Genomic DNA, 8158 nt, shown 5'->3' on the forward strand with positions numbered 1-8158 from the left:
CTATTATTTTATGTAGGATTGAAAGAAAAGTAATGTTTACTGAAGCTGTCAAATTATCTGTTAAAAAGATATCTGCAAACGTTTCCACTGTTAAGCAACTGTTGCCAAAAACTAAACAGATACCTCTACATCTCTTAAACAGAAACCACAAACTTGTAAATAGAAATGTTTAACCTATTTAAAAGTATTCCAGCTGAGCAAGGTGGTACATACCTGTAACCTCAGCACTCTGGGGGGCTGAGGCAGGAGGATCAAAAATTCAAGCCCAGCTTTCGAGATCCTGCCTCAAAATAAATAAAAAACAAAGAGCTGCGGGTATAGCTCAATGTGAAGGCCCTAAGTTTAATGCCAGTAACTAAAAAGAAAAAAAAAAAAATCCAAATGGAGATTTTTAACGGGTTTAGAATCTATCATAATTTAAAGTTATTTTTCAAAAATAGCTAATAGTCCAGGGGTGCCATACACCTGTAATCCCAGCACTTAGGAGGCTAAGGTAGGCAGATCACCACCAGCTCTAGGCCAGCCTAGGTTAAATAGTGAGTTCAAGGCTGGCCTGAACTACAGCCTGTCTCAAAAAAAAATTAAGAAAGAGAAAAAGAGAAAGAAAAAGAAAAAAAGGCTGTAATCCCAGCACTCGAGAGGCTGAGGGAGGAGATCCTTGTGAGTTCAAGATCAGCAGGGGTTACAAACTGAGCTCAAGGCAGCCTAAACTGCATAGGGGGACCCTACCTCAAAGACAATAAAGACAATAAATATTAAATAAATACAACTAATGGGTAATAGAAGAAAAAATTCTTCTAACAGGCTTTTAACAAAAGGCACTGCAAAATTGGGGGATGGGAACATGGTGACTTGTAATAACTACAAATGATAACTTTCTTCTATGTAGTCTTTGGGTGGGGGAACTTTTTCAAACAGGACAACCATTGAAGACTAATGTTAGACCCAAACATTTACTTTTACCATCAAAATTAATATCACCAAGGTCTCTACATCTGGAGGCCAACCTGAACTACATACATAGTGAGATTGTCTCAAAAAAAAAAATACACAAAAAAGGAAAGAATATCACCAAAGTCATACAAGAATTGATTTTTTAAAAAAATTTGTTTTAATCATAATATTTTAATAAACAGCTTTATATTACATTATATTTTTAAACATTACATTGTGCCTATCCTTTCGTAATTCCTATTTTTGTATTTCATACTTATGTATGACTTATAAATCACTTATGCATGATACATAAGATGACCAAATGCTTTTTTTTTGTACTGGGAATTGAACTCAGGGCCTCGTGCTTACCAGGCAGGCACTGTACCACTGAGCTACCTTCCCAGAGACTGAATGCTTTAATAAGTCAGCTTAATGATAAAAATGGCTTAAAGAACAAATATACACACATATATATATAAGAAATAAATTTGCAAGCCTTTTTTATTTGGTTTTTCTCCGGAACCGGGAACCGAACTCACGACCTTGCGCTTGCCAGGCAAGTGCTTTTGCCGCTGAGCTAAATCCCCAGCCCCTAAAGCCTTTTTTATTGATAGAAATAATTGAGACACAAACTGGGTATGGCAGCACACACCTATAATCCCAGTATCCTGGAACCTGAGGCAGGAGGACCACAAATTTGAGCCAAAGTTGGGCAACTTAAAGAATTTAGTTAAATCCTGTCCTAAAATAAAGTTGGGATGTAACTCAGTGCAAAGGCCATGCATGGGTTCGATTTACAATACCCAGCACCACCATCAGCACCACTGCAGTGCTCACTAGCAAAAAGAAAAAAGTCAGGCCTTCAGCAGTGGAATTCCCAGGTACAATGTGTGTGCATGGCAGGCCCCACACAAGAAAGACTGTTCAAAGAAACGGCAGCAAGCAGAACACCCCATGCATACAGGGGAGCAGAGGTCAGGCAAGCAGACAGGGTGAGCTTCTGACGCAGACAGGGAAGAAAGATCAGCCCAGAGGGAAGGCAGCTGCTGCAGTCCAGGAACCACCAGGGCCATAGATCAAGAGCTGCTGCTGCTGCTCTGCCCTGACAGGCGCTCTGCTAGGTGTGGCACGGGAACAAGATGAGAGGATTTCAGGCAGAGCAAATAGCAGTGCAGACTGACTAGACTGACTGACAGATGGACTCACATCCTCAGGCAGGGGAAAGAATGTGACATGGGTGGGCAGCCTGGGTGGGCAGCCGGGGGCGCAAGACAGCAAGGGGAGGGTGGGGTGGGATGGGGCAGCAGGGCCAGCTCCCTACAGGCCTTGAACAATACTCAGCCTTAAGGAACGGTAACTTTGCGTAAGCTGTAAGAAAATAGATGCACAGTGAGACCCTAACGCTAAGTCAGACACAAGGTTAAATACCATATGGTTTCTCTTGTGAGAAATCCAAGGTATAAATAATTAAAACAGTAAAAGAAAAGACAGTAGGAAACAGTCAGGCTTAGGAGAGATGGTCTCATGGTTTGTGTCTAGATGTCCCCCAAAGCCTCATGCGGTCACAGGTGGGACCTTTTCAGAGGGGACTGGATCTAGAGTGTGTGACTGATTCACAGTGCAATGCTAGGATTAAGGCTGGGTGACTACGAAATCAGCCCACTGGATGGGTTGGCACCACCCTAATCCCAGTAGCCTGTACACAGTACAAGGGACCGAAAGAGGCTATGTTGCCCTTGTTGCTTTGCTACTTCTGCTGCATTGAAGAGTTTCTCCTCTGTGAAGCCCCTCTGCCATGGGCCGCCTCCCTTGGAGCGAGCCAATTCTGGACTGAACCCTCTATAAACCTGTGAGCTAAATAAACCTTTCCTCCTTTAACTTGTGGGTGTTGGGTATTTTGTCTCAGCAACAAGAAAAGTAACTAAAACAGATGGGAAGATTTGGGGATGGGAAGAGATGGGGGAGGGAGGCAAGGGAAAAGGGGAAATAGCTGGGCGTGGTAGCCCAGGCCTGTAATCCCAGCACTTGGGAGGCTGAGGCAGGAGGATCATTGTGAGTTCAAGACCAGCCTGGGCTACAAGGTGAGCTCAAGGCCAGCCTGATCTGTATAGCGAGACCCTGTCTCAAAAAAGACACTAAAGAAAAAAGGGGGAAGTAAAAAGGACCCAGATTTACCATGTGTATGCACCAATTCCCCACATCACTGGCCCCTCAGAGGTGCAGGACGTATTTATTATATATTGCAAAACATATACTGCCAGTAATGGCACACACCTCTAATCCCAACACTCAGGGGGCTGAGGCAGGAGGATTGCTGTAAGTTCGAGGCCAGCCTGGGGTACATAAGCAAGTTCAAGGCCAACCTGAAGTACATAGTGAGACCCTGTCTCAAAAAATAAATAAATAAATAAAGGAAAAATAAAGGAAAAAAATTTAAAATTTAAAAAAGAACTAATTTAACTCATCCCAAAATAGTAAATGGCTTCTCAAAAAAAAATTAAAAATACACAGTCATTTCTCAGAAAAACTGAGCCCAAGGAGCAAAGATGTCCCACGGCACCCAGTGGAGGGAGGGTCTGGAACAAGCCACCTGGCCAGATGGGTGGCCGCTGAGTCCCAAGGACAGGGCAGTGCGAGCCAAGGTGACACAGACACAAGGCACACTGAAGCACTCCAAAAGCAGATGCTGACTCACGGTCAAGCTGCGCTGAGGAGACAGCCCGCGCCTCTGAGGGGACAGTGATTTCCTCTGTGCAGACCAATCTCCCCCCAAAATACCCGCAACGAGTGGTCGCTGCACGCAGAAACGTTTAGAGTGGGCACAGAAAGGAAGATTCTATCGCATCGAAAGCTCTTCTAGCTTCTTCCAATCTTTCTCATTTAGTGACTCGGAAAACATCTGCCTGGCCAGTTTTAAAAGGAAGAGAGAATCAAATTCTCTAAGGATAAATCAGCCTGATGAGCAAAACAGTGTAAGTGGTGTGGTGGTAACCGCCTGTAATACCAGCTATTTGGGAGGCTGAGGCAGGAGGAACACAAGTTGGAGGCCAGCCTGGGTGATTTAGCAAAATCCTGCCTCACAATAAAAAAGAGAAAGGTCTGGGGATGTAGTTCAATGCTTTCTGGATTCAATCCCAAAGAAAACAAAGTCTATAAGCAGTAAAAACACTCAGGATCAAGACCTTCTCAGTTATTACCCTCTATCCCAGTGTCCCCTTGGTCCCAAACATTTAAATAACATTTCAGTATTCTCTCACAGAACCTAAATTATAGAGGAAGCAGTCAGCAATAGGCACAGGACAAGGCAAACTGTGGTAAATCTATGGAAGCTAAAGAGAGAAAACATAATTCTGATGAAGAAAATGGATAACAAAACTCCCTGGAGAAAGTAGTAACACCGTTGAGCCCCAAAAGTCCTATGGCCCATTCCTGAAAGGATGATGAACAAAAGTATTAGAGAAGGCAGTTCATAAAGATATCTTTGTGAGGAAAAAAAAGTTATCTTTGTGAGCCAGATGTGGTGGCACATGCCCATAATCCCAGCACTTGGGAGGCTGAGGCAGGAGGATCAAGGTTAGCCTGAGCTACAAGGGGAATTCAAGGCTGACCTGAACCACACAGAAAAACCTTCTTTCAAAAAAAAACAAAAAAGATATATTGTACTTGTGTGTATTTGTCTGTGTAGAAAAATACAGAATGGGGCTATATGGGGGGACCAGCACTGTGCTGTACTCAGGCCAGTGGGGAGGTCAAGGTTTCCAAAATAACGAGAAGACAAGATAGACCACTATGAAAGCACAGAAGAGAAGATCTGAGGAATGTTTGCACTGGCCAGACACAGGAATAATGAAAATGAGCAGAAGAGGAAATGGCACTTAAAAGTCAGGGATATAGATGCACGCAAAGAAGTTTAAACTGGTTGGGTTGTGTCCATCCACTGAGGATTGGATAAAAAAATTGTGGTACTCTGATATAATGGAATATCACTCAGCTATAAAGAAAGAAAAACTCGAGGCTTTTATAGGTAAATGGTCACAACTAGAGACCTTACTCATAAGTGAAAGAAACAGACCTGCATGTGTAAGAATCATATTGTCTCACTGGTGTAAGACCTGAAAGAGTGAATAAAAACTAGGAGGTATGATAGACATTGTGAAATGAAAAGTGCTCAAGGGTAAAGGGCAACTGGGACGTGGGAAAAGAGAAGGGAAAGAAGGAGAAATTTTGTATGTATGTGTATACAGGATAGCTAACATAGCTGTACTACTGTCTTCTATTGCTCTACAGAAAGAAACAGTTAATGATTACTTGTTTGATCAATCTTGTATGTCTCTACTTGTTTTCCTGAGAAACCACTTTGAAGATATCAATAAGTAATACAACAACCATGGTTCATTTCCTACAACTTTATCTGTTAACTGTTTTGTTTGTATTGTTCTTATGCTAGTTTGCAAATGGATATCTGTTTGTTAATATGTTTTCCTTCTTTTATTTCTTAAAATAAAAAAATAAAAAATAAAAATAAACTGGTTGGGTTTTGTTTCTTTCCAGCGTTATGTCTTACTATCCTGAGACCTGTCCTTTAGGGGGAAATACAAGAACCTGATCTTTAACAAAGATCAGAATAACTTGCTCAACCCACCACAACGTTAAGATGGGTTTTTTTTTTTAACCACTCGCCATGTCAACCCAGCAAAGTTGACTCTGAAATTCTAATCTGTCTTTGTCTCCAAAACAAGCACACAAAAAATGCGATACACAGTGTCGCTATCACTATCTTCCATGACCAAAATAATTTAGTCTGAGATAAAAAACACTTGCACTCTGGCAGACACAACATTGAGACAAATTCGAGCCCTGCAGGAAAAGCACCGCGGCCGCCCCCCCTCCAAAGAACTACTTTTTCTTGCAAAGGAAGGATAGGGAGGGAAGAAATAGTCAAGACCTACACTGCAGGATGAGAGGGTATACAAAGCCATCTGTATTTCCATCTCCTTTGGCTGTAGGTGTGAAGCCCCATGTTCCCTGGTCTTTCCAAGCAGCTCCTCTTCAAGCTGACGACAGCACAAATGCAGCCCACTCTGCACTGGTATGTCTGGTCCAAGCTCTGCCACCAACCACATGATTGGAATATGTTATTACCTAAGGCTTCATTTTTGCCACCTATGAATGACCCCAAGCCGGGCATGGTGATGCACACCTGTGATCCCAGCATTCAGCAGGCTGAGACAAGAAGACCACTGCAAGTTTAAGACCAGCCTGAACTTACATAGGGAGACCCTGTCTCAAACAAAACAACACAAAACAGAACAAAAAATGAGACAGTATGTGGCAGGACCTGGATTCCATTCTCAGAATGGTAAAAAAAATTATGAGACCACTGGACTCCAGAGCTCTAAGGTTCCCTCTGTCTCAAAAGCTGTCATTTTTTGGATGGGTCTCTAAGACTTCTTGCATACAGATTTCAACCTGACGTGCTTTCAGCCACCACCATGTTCAGGTGTGAGACTTCCAAAGGAGATCCAGTTTGCTGATACTGGCCGTTACAAAACAAAGGAAAAAAAAAAAAAAGGGTCGTGTTGACCCTCCCCAGTAAACCCAGCACTCTGGGAGACTGAGGCAGGAAAATCACACATTCAAACCTAACCTGGGCAATTTAGCAACTTAGTGAGACCTTATCTCAAAATTAAAACTTAAAAATTAGGGCTGAGAGTGTAGCTCAGAGGGAAGGCCCTGGGTTCAACCACAAGTACTGGGGCGGGGGAGCCACACAAAACACTTCACTTTAACTCCCAGTTCCTTGGAATGACACTAAGGACTGCAATAATAAAACCAAGGTAAAATCACAGCACATTGAATGCAATATGGAACTACTGAAGCTGCAGTGCTGCTTTGGACCTATCTAATAACAACTAAAAACAGATAAAGTAATCTTAAACAATGACAAAGTAGCATATGCCCCAAATGCACATGCTCTGAAACCTGCTAACCACAGCCCCTTCTCTCCTCTTCTCCCCTGAGACCAGGGGCAGCTAGAACTGACCCGGACTCTTCGTGGTACCTAGGAGAGGAACACAACTTCCACTGATCACCAACTGAGAACATTCGAGCGGGGGCACACAACACGGAGAACAGGGCTTTCCACCTTTTCGGGTCTCCGTTTACACCTCTATGGTGACTAAATTATTTAGGGGATCACCCGGGTCATTATGTTTCTAAATGTTCCACTCAGCTGCAAGTTTGTCTCTTCCTCCACTAGGAGGACTGGACTTCACGTTGACTTGGGGACTTCAATTCTACGCCAGGCATCACTCTTGGGAATATAGCCAAGACCAAAAATGGGTCCCCCACGACAGGAATATGCTCTGGAAACAAGGGGGCTTCTAGAAAGTACTGGCATTCCGGTTTCGCTCTGAATTACTAGAACTAATAGTAAAGAATACATATTACAACTTACAATTTTTTTTTTAAAAAAAGCGCTTAACCTTAAAAGCAAACAGCTCCTAAACTTCCGGGCCCTAAAAGCTGGGAGCTTGGGATGAGATGAATTTGCTTCAGTAAGGAAGTTTGCCTGCACCAGCCGCGTCCGGGCCTCCGGTGCCCAAGTCGTCCAGACCCGCAGGGGAAAATGCAAAACCAAAATGGAGGAGGGGCCTCGCAGGAGCGGCTCGGAGCGCCAACCTCGTGGCTCGCGCCTCATGGCGCCAAGCAGCCTTCCTGCTTCACTCCGCCCGGAGCCCCACCAGCCCGGGGCGCGCAGAGCACCCCCGCCGCTCCCCCCGGGAGCCCCGCGAAGTTGGAGCCGGTGTTCGAGGTGGGGGAAAGCAAAAAGCCCCACCTCGAAGGCAACGACGGGAGGAAAGAAAGAACCATTTGAGAGAGCTCCACCCCGCTTCACCTGCAGAAGGAGCCCGGGGTGAAGCCTGGACGCCTCTCCGCGCCTCGCCGATAAAACAAAGAAAACGGGCTTCTGGGGAGCACACGCGGCCAGCAGTTCCCTTCCCCGGGCGCAGAGGCGCGCACCACCCGGGCGCCGCGGAGAACTTTCTGCTGGAAGCCGACCGCGCTTCCCCTGCCTACCCCAGACACAGCCTCTACTCTCCCGCCGCCGCGCCACCGCACTTCTGGGCGCAGGCTCTTCCCCGGGAGCCCTGCGATCCCGCGGCGGGGCGCCCCTGCCCCCGACGCCGCCTCGCGCGCTCCCGTCACGCGCGCTGCCCTC

The 8158-nt window shown here is 45.1% G+C and overlaps 1 protein-coding gene across 1 annotated transcript in view; it reads right to left on the reverse strand.

The window, feature by feature from the left end:
• The window catches only part of Uck2 (uridine-cytidine kinase 2), a 109869-nt gene that overhangs the window by 62028 nt on the left and 39683 nt on the right, over positions 1-8158 (reverse strand). The window lies entirely within an intron of this gene.

Source organism: Chinchilla lanigera, unplaced genomic scaffold (assembly GCF_000276665.1).
Source record: "Chinchilla lanigera isolate Chin_1 unplaced genomic scaffold, ChiLan1.0 scaffold00061, whole genome shotgun sequence".
In the NCBI taxonomy this organism is placed as follows: domain Eukaryota; kingdom Metazoa; phylum Chordata; class Mammalia; order Rodentia; family Chinchillidae; genus Chinchilla; species Chinchilla lanigera.